This window comes from Maylandia zebra, linkage group LG7 (assembly GCF_041146795.1).
Source record: "Maylandia zebra isolate NMK-2024a linkage group LG7, Mzebra_GT3a, whole genome shotgun sequence".
Taxonomy (NCBI): Eukaryota; Metazoa; Chordata; class Actinopteri; order Cichliformes; family Cichlidae; genus Maylandia; species Maylandia zebra.
This window is the reverse complement of record NC_135173.1, coordinates 27,917,532-27,927,217: the sequence shown is the minus strand read 5'-3', so window position 1 is coordinate 27,927,217 and position 9,686 is coordinate 27,917,532.

Genomic DNA, 9,686 nt, shown 5'->3' with positions numbered 1-9,686 from the left:
CAACAGCCTCAGTCGTTGTGTTCTTCGGCAAGACACTTCACCCGTTGCCTACTGGTGGTGGTCAGAGGGCCTGGTGGCGCCAGTGTCCGGCAGCCTCGCCTCTGTCAGTGCGCCCCAGGGTGGCTGTGGCTACAATGTAGCTTGCCATCACCAGTGCGTGAATGGGTGGATGACTGAATGTGTAAAGTGCTTTGGGGTCCTTAGGGACTAGTAAAGCGCTATACAAATACAGGCCATTTACCATTTATCAATAGTAATTAAGCAACTGATATTTATGCATTTTTTCCCTTTAAATGTACAGACTGATCAGTGAATTGATAGCATATGTATGACCAACTGGTAATGTGTTTAAGTTTGTTCCATTTGTGAAAAATACAGCTAAATAAACAGTTAAAAAGATACTGAACGTCAAGCTGATCCCCAGTGCATTCATCGGCGTGTGAGTGTTAGACAGAAAACACCTAGGTGCAGAAAAAAAGTGCTTGCATGAAATGGTGAATGAGGCATGTTGTATAAAGTGCTTTCAGTGCTTGTGGAGGGTAGAACAATGCTATACAAGAACCAGTGCATTTACTATTTATTTCTAGACCCCATGCTTCTGTGCAGCCCTGCCAAATGCCAAGAAAAGCATTTAGCTACAGTTTTTAAACCCACCACTGACAGACACTCTCTGCATTTGTTTGCAGACTGCATTTAGGAATGACAGTGGCTGCTGAGCTTGTTTGTTTTTCTTTGGATTGCTCTGCATTTCTTTTTTTCCTTTTTCCTTTTGGTATTTTGTGTCCATTTCTCATACAAAGAACTTTAGATGTAGACGGGTCTTCCAGCAGAATCTGCATGAATACTGAAGACACTTATCTACACGGAGGAATAATCACACGTGGGGCATCGGCTTTTTGACGGAACATTCACACCAATGTGTCTTTATTTATTGAACTCTGGCGTAGCATAACAGGAAGCATCCTTTCAAAATAAAATCCCAACAGATGCCAATGAGGACATACCTATTAACTAGCTCAACACCCCACTTGCACTCACATTGTCAGCTTTACATGCATTTCAAAAGAAACAGTTTTTCTTTACTATTTGTTTACACTCCAAACATATATTTTGCAAACTTCAATAACTTCCCCTTTGTTGCTGGCTTTGTCATAACATTGGCCACGATCAGACCTGTCGAACAATATTCCAATATCAAATTTCCAGCATTAACTGTTGATCTCACAAAATGATACTTGATATCGATACGCTTACACCTCTGTCTGTTAACAGGGTTCTTTGCCAATGCAATAGTCCCTTGATTGTCCTCAAAAATCTTTGGTGGTCCCTTTTGATGCTCATACATGCTTTGCAACAGTTGTGTCAAGTACAAACATTCTTGTGTTGTTGCTGCCAAAGCTATGTACTCTGCTTCACAAGTTGATAAGGCAACAGTTGGCTGCTCCTTTGTTCGCCATGACACCAAAGTACCTTCTTCATTCAGGCTTACGCAGTAACCTGTAGTACTCCTGTCAGTCACATCTGCAGCCCAGTCTGAGTCACTGTGACCTTGTACTCTCAAATCTTTTGTCACTTTTCCTGTAGCACAATGTCTTGTCTTTTGATTGTTTCAAATACCTCAGAACATGTTTCACATCAGTCCAATGTTCTAAAGTTGGTTCTTTGAAGTGCTGTGACAGCTTACTTACAACAAAACTCAAATCTGGTCGTGTGCAAGAGGTCAAGTAAATAAGGCTACCTACTGCCTCTCTGTACATCCTGACATTGTTCATTGTCTCAGCATCATCATTGTAGTTCAACTTTTGCTCACAAGGAGTTGATCTTCTGAAGAAGAGCAATTTGGATTGTAATGATTTTAATAATTACAGACCTGTATCCAACTTACCATTTTTAAGTAAAATTTTAGAAAAACTTGTTTTTATTCAGATTAATGATTTTCTCAATGATAGACAGATCCCGGAGATATTCCAGTCTGGATTTAGGGTGAACCACAGCACAGAGACTGCTCTCCTAAAGGTTTTAAATGATCTTAGATGTAACTGGGACGCCCAAAAGCTCTCAGTCCTGGTGCTACTGGATCTAAGCGCAGCCTTTGATACAGTAGACCACGCTATTCTTTTAAACAGACTGAAACACATGGTGGGCCTCTCTGGTGCTGTACACAACTGGTTCACTTCCTATCTCTCAGACAGAACTTTTATGGTGAGTATGGATACATGCTCCTCTAAGATCCATAAAATAACTTGTGGTGTGCCCCAAGGGTCGGTTTTAGGCCCTGTACTTTTTAATTTGTATATGCTCCCTCTTGGCGGTGTCATCAGGAGGCATGGAGTGAACTTTCACAGTTACGCTGATGATACTCAGCTGTACATCTCCGTGTCTCCTGATGACACCAGACCAATGGATGCCCTTTTTAACTGTATTCTAGATATAAAATCTTGGATGGCAGCTTAACCAGAACAAAACTGAAGTTTTAATTGTCGGTCCTGAGGCTCAGAGAGAGATGCTCTTGTCTAAATTACAGGCATTTTCACTATGCCCTATACAAGTGAAAAACCTGGGTGTTATTTTTGACTCTGAGTGTGTGTATGTATCCATGACCGCTTATGTTAATGAGAGTGTGGGGAGTGAATTGGAGGGCGGGATGGGGTGGGGTGGGCTGCTTTTAACCATGTAAAGCACTTTGTGCTACATTTCTGTATGAAAAGTGCTTTATAAATAAAGATTGATTGATTGATCTTGGTTTACAGTCTTGCATTTGAAATCCTTCCAGTATGTTTTCTACATATCTCTCTTGTGACATTTTTACACAATCTTTAGTTTGCTCAAAATCAATACCAAGAAAATGTTTGAGTTTCCCCATACAGATTACCAAATTTCCCCTTGTGGGACAATTAAAGGATTATTCTATTCTATTCTATATCTTTCATTGCAGTTAGCATTCCCTTCACAGTTTTCAAAACACTTTCAACACTGGCTGCAATAATAATATCATCAACCCATATGATCACGATCACTTTGTCTTTTCTTGCTTTCCTTGTGTAAACACAATGATCTACAGGACTCTGCATGAAACCGTTCTCTATCAAATAGTCATGTAATGTCCTGTTCCAGTTTCAGCCTGACTGTTTAAGCCCATAAAGTGACTTTTCCAGCTTATAGACCAGTTTTTCATCTGTTTTACTTCATAGCCTTCCGGCTGCTCAAGGTAAACTACAAAGTCTATTGGTGCATGCAAGTATGCAGTTTTTACATCCATCTGATGCAAAATCAGGTTTTCTTGTATTGGACACTTCATCAATACTCTTATGCTTGTCAGGTTAGCAGTCAGAGAAAAAGTTTCGTCATAGTCTATTTCAAAACACTGGTTGTAACCTTGAGCTACGTACTGTGCTTTATATTTTTCTGATCCATCGCCACTGTTTTTCTTCACATATACCCATCTACCCCCACTGCTTTCTTCCCCTCAGGTAAGCTAGTTAGGGTAAAAGTGTGGTTCTCTTTTAAGGATTGCATTTCCTCATCCATAGCTGCTTTCCACTCTTTAGAGTTGGGTGACTTTACAGCTTCACTGAATGTCACGAGTGAGTTACTTATCAGTCTGTAACAGTAGTCTATGTTAGTCAGCACTTGATCATCAATGTCTTCTCCTGACTCATATTCATTTAGATAATCTGCTTTTTTTCTTGTTCTAGAAGGATAGCTTCTGGAGTTTTCAGTCTCATCACTAAGTGGCATCTGACTGTTCACTTCTGGTTGGTTGTCAGTATCTGGTTCCTGTGAACTGGTACTGGGGCTTTCCTTGTTCACGTTTCGTCTCTCCCTCACCTGTATGTCCTCATCCTCAGATGTCGTATCAGTTTGTGTTTGCTTTTCCTCATTGTGTTTGGTTACAAACTTAACCAGCCTAAACCTTTGCATTTTAGCGCTGTCTGGGAAATAAACCTTGTATGCTGGACTGTTTTTGTCGTAGCCTACAAAAATCCCTTTTGTACACCTAGAATCCAGCTTACCCTTGTGTTGCTTGTAAGCATAACACTCACACCCAAACTTTCGCATTCTGGATAGATTATGCTTCTGACCAGTCAGCAAAAAGTAAGGTGTCTGTCCTGTCCGGTTGTTAAAGCACCTGTTTCTCACAATAGCCGCTGTTTGAACTGCATATGTCCATAATTCCTTTGGTACAGCACTCTCAATAAGCATGCACCTTCCCATATCAAAAAGTGTTCTCCAGCCACGTTCTGCTGTACCATTCTGGTGAGGGCTGAAGTTTCATGTCTTATTCCATGTTTGTTTAATGATGCCTGGTAACTCTTTGCCATGAACTCTGTGCCGTTATCTGACCTGATACACTTTACCTTCCCGTGTGGGGCTGTATTGGCCAAAACGATTTCAGTTGCTTGCATTGCTTCACTTTTGTTTTTGAGAAAATATACAAATACTGCACCGGAAAAGTCATCGGTAAACAATAATGTATATCTGTGTCCATCTCGTGATTCTGGATCTATCGGCCCTGCTAGATCCGTATGTACCAGCTCAAGGGGTTTCTCAGCTCTTCTGTCAGGGTTTCTATTCCTAGTCTGGACACATTTTCCCTGGATACACACCTCACAGTTCAGACTTTGGTTGTCTGTTGTGCTCATGGATGTAGAACTTTCTCTGTGTTGAAGGACGTTCCTTCCTTTCTCAAAGATGATAGTAGCTCCATTCGCGGTGGCCGCTCTCACAGAGAAGATATTCTGTGGAAATGAGGGAATATATAGAGCGTCTTTCAGTGTTGTTTTACACTGTCTCCCTCTGCTGTCAACCAAGCACACCTCTGCATCTCCTCTGCCTTCAGCCACTCCTTTACACCTGGTGCCATCAGCTAATTCCACACAGTGTGTTCCCGGCTGGAAGTCGTCATTAAATCTCTTGAACGCTGTTTTATCATTCAGGATGTGTGATGTTGCACCAGTATCCACCATCAGGCCTTTGGTTCTGATGTCCTGTCGCTGTTGAGGTTCCGCGTAGTCATCGCTTATCCGGAAGACATAGGTGTCGTCGCTCTCTGCGTTGCCGCCCTCCTCCGAGGCTGTGCGCGCTTCATCATTCCGTTGTCGTCTCCTGCAAGTCGACTCTCGATGGGTGTTGCTCCTACAGTGACCGCACCATTATTTGTAGAGGCATGCTCTGGCCTTGTGTCCCCGCTGGCCACACTTAAAACAGACTATGTCTGACATGTCTCTCCTGTGGTCACTAGCAGCTGCTGCGGGTCTCGCGCTAGGTTGCACTCTCGCCTTCATGATGTTATCCTCTTGTTCCACCAAGCGCATTTTCTCAGTGTCCTCATAGCTGCGGAGTTTTGTTTTAAATTCCGCAAACTTGATTTCTGATTCACTTTGCGTAATGTGAACAGAAAAAGGTTTAAATGCTTCTGGTAAACCTTTTAACACCATCGCTACAAGCAGACCATCACTAAGTGTCTCTCCAGCATTTCTCAGGGCTGTAATAAGTAGAGATGGACCGATCCGATATTATGTATCGGTATCGGTCCGATACTGACCTAAATTACTGGATCGGATATCGGAGAAAAATAAAAAATGTAATCCGATCCATTAAATATCACGAAAGCACCTCACAAAACTTGCAACACGCCGTAACTCACCTCAGAACGTTAGCACGTCGGAGCAGTATGCATCACGTGATAGAGCGGCTGTGGCATGCGGGACCTGTGGTGGTCTGGATAGCATTTGGAGCTTCGCTAGCAACCCGGCATTTCATCTCCGACAAAGTTATCCCGAGAGAAGTAAAGCAAGTGTGTAAGTCCACCTCTGAATGTTTGTAAAGCATTCCTGCGTTAAGCTTAACAAGCGACTGCCTCTCCTGCTGCTACTTCAATCATGAAACTGCTTAACGATCAGCTGATCGGCTTTTCTGTCGCGAGTTAGTCTCTCTGGTTTGTTTTTGGCCCACTTTGCACCAGAAAGAGGAAACCAGCGGCTGAACAACAGCAGCACGTTCAAGCTTGATAAGCTGTTGTTAGAATTTATTTATTATTACTTTCTACACCAGGATCTTTTTCTACGTAGCTGACGCTGGTAACTGTGCAGGGGCGGATCTAGCAAAGTTTAGCCAGGGGGGCCGATAGGGCATTAACAGGGAAAAGGGGGCACAAAGACATACTTTTCTTTCTTATTCTCATTTAAAATATCTAGCTTTTAATAAATAATTATCTGACACCCAAAGTTTTAATTTGATGTAAAATGAATAGAAGTCAATTACTGTATATAGTAACTATTAAGTCTAATATATATACCCTAGTAAGCTATAGTACTTTTTCCTTTGGGAAGGTACCATCTGTGCAGTCTGCAATTTTGTTGAAGAAAGATGTTGAATCTATTTAAGATTTCTTGAAAGATAATTGATTTCTGTGCATTTTTTTCACACTGCATCAAATTAAGGTTGATTACGTCGATTAAGCATCATGAGGTGGAGGGTGAGGGGTGGTTCCCTATTTTTTATTTATTTATTTTTGTTGTTGCTGGGAGTTGGAACCCTATTAGTTAGGTTGCTTAATATTTATGCTAAGTACTCTTTAAAACACCAGAATAGGGAGGATGGTGTAGGTTTGAGTTTATTAGATTGATCAGTATTGCTGAACTATGAAATATTTTTTTTTGCATACAGGTATAACAGAATAGCTTTAGTGTAGTTGTTGTTTTAAACTTGAGTATGAACTTATACAAAATGCAGCAAGATATTTAAAAAACAGTTTTGTTGATTAAAAAACACTATATCGGATTCATATCGGTATCAGCAGATATCCAAATTTATGATATCGGTATCGGTATCGGACATAAAAAAGTGGTATCGTGCCATCTCTAGTAATAAGTAGGGGTGGGTTTTAATAATCGATTCCTCGATTAAAATCGATTCTGGCTTGGATAACGTGATATCGATTCATTAAAATCCTGAATCGATTTTTTAATATAAATGTATTTTGCCCGAAATTCCAGAATCTCAGGTGAAACGTCACAAAATTTTGACAACCACCATACATTTAAAAGAGTAAATGAGAGCAGGTACACGGATTCTGCACAAAGACCTAAACACAAAGTGCGGACCCGCGGATCAGAATCAGTGAGATGTCGCCTTTCTCACCCGACGGCACGGACAGTCGGGGCTGAAAGCCGACAGCTCGCTGATTCTGATGTTTCGGCGGGTCCATGCTTTGTGTTTACGCCCTTTTTGCGCTGATTCTAAAGCTGTTAGTTTGATCTCTCTCCAAACAATATTGACCGAACCAGCAGCAAAAGAAGATCCAAACTAAGCTTCACATAAACATCATCATGAATTCCCTCTGACTTTTGCTGTTTTGCTTCCACCACGATAAAAAAAATAAAAATAAAATCACACTTCATGCACAGCTCTCTCTCTCTCTTTCTCAGTGTACTTCAAGAACAGTTTCCCGTCTATCCCCGAAATCTGTTTTCTGCATTATTCGCTTGCTTATTTACGCTTATTTACAGCGCTGTCGGCCGATGTTTTTTTTTCCTTTTACTTACTTCTGAAAAGAAAACCTAATTTCTGCCGTTCAATAGGCTGAACAAATTTAAACTTTATAAAATTATGCAAAACGTTAGCCGTGTCTCTAATAAAACCGCTGTAACTTCAGAGGTAATGTTCATATGTTGATTAATGGTTTTCTTTCGTTTTTGATGTACTGCAGAATATTTTTATAAAATCCCAGGCCAAGAAAGTCGCCTTCATGTTTTTCTGTGTTTTATCTTCAGCTACTTTGACACAAAGGCATCTGCTGTGACGCTCACACCTTTGATAAAGTCTGGAAAGTGTCAGCTTCCTTTTTATAGATACAAAAATATGTAAATGTACTGATGCATGATCTGAATTATAATATTTCTGACTGAGGCAAAATTTCCCCGATTCAAATCGAATTGAATCGAATCGTGGATCGAATCGATTCAGGACCTTGTGAATTGGAATCGAATCGATTCTAGAAATCAGTGACGATACCCAGCACTAGTAATAAGTGTCTCTGCGCTATGATGTACTCCGTGACGCTCTCACTGCTTGCTTTCTTCAGAGAAGTCAGTTCAGTATAAAGGCTGATAATTCTTGGTTTACCTTTTCCGGCATAGTAGTCTCTTAATATTTTCAGTGCCTCGCGTCCATCATCGGCAGCTTCTCTCGTCACAAGCAATAAACTCTTATCATGCAGGATCTGTATTAACTCTGCATAGGCCTGGGCATTCTTATCTTCATCGTCCTCATCTTCGTCATTACTCTTCAATATTGTCTCTTTTAGACCTTGTAATCTAAGATGTCCCAAAAATGTTGTCTCCCACAGTTCATAATTCTTCTCATCTCCGTCAAAAACCAACCTTACTCATCGGCCACTGGGTTCACCAACACGCTTACTCATGGTGCTAACTTAGCATGCTAGTCCTCACCGAACACGCTGTACTTTGCGACTTTTCTGGTGGTAAACTTTCCCCTGGCGTAGCTTCAATATTTTCCTAGGCCCATAACCTGTTAGCAGAGACGGGTCTTCCAGCAGAATCTGCATGAATACTGAAGATACTTATTGGAGGAATAATCACACGTGGAGCATCGGCTTTTTTACTGGAACATTCACACCAATGTGTCTTTATTTATTGAACTCTCAAGTAGGGCTGGGCGATATGACCCAAAATTCATATCTCGATATTTTTTAGCTGGATGGCGATATAAGATATATATCTCGTTTTTTTTTTTTAAGCCATAAAGTAAGAACAAAAAGAGAGTTCTTAGTCAAAGCTGTGTCCCAGATGTCACACAGGCACTTTTATTAACATACAGCACAGATGTACATGAAAAATTACTCCAAATTAAATTATGAGCATTCATTAAATAATAATGCTCCATAAATAAAAGAAAACAAGGTTGTTTTTGTGCTAAACAAAGAGCTCACAATTGTGCAGTCAAAATGTAAACTAAAAGACGCTGAGCGTAATAACAAAGACAGACAGATTTCACAGCTGCTCTGTTCCCAAGTTTTACTGTGTGACTGATAGCCTGGAGTTTGAAATCCGCTTCATAACCACGTCTCTTACAGGTGCCATTTATGGTCCTTATACACACACAATACGGTAATATTACATTGATGCACAGTACGTATCACTCCGCGAAGCTCTTCGGTAGCCATAATGCGCCGACAATCTATCAAGCGGTGCAGCTCCGTAGCTTACCAAAGTCGTACTCAAACATTTTTGACAGATTGCTGAGCGCCGTGTACCACATAAAATCAGTTCGCGGCCATCAAGCACAACCAGAATTCATACATAAGGCGCGCTATCAACTTTTGAGAGAATGAAAGGATTTTAGGGTTAGCGCTGTTAGCTCGTTAGCGCGGTTAGCTCGTTAGCATGTTTAGCTCGTTAGCACGTTGACGCCGTCCAGCCCCACGCATGGGGCGATGCGCAGTAACTCGTTAACGGAGATTTGCCGTGTCCGTCTTGTCGCTGCCTGCACGTGAAGCGATGGGGGAGGAGGGGGAGTTGTCTTCAGTGAAGGCGAGGCGGAGTAACGTTGCGTAGAGACAAAAGTGGACGAAAGAGAGGCAAACTTGCGGCTCCACAACTATAATTATAACGTAACATAGACTATATCGATATAAAGGATATTGTCACATCTTATATCTCGTA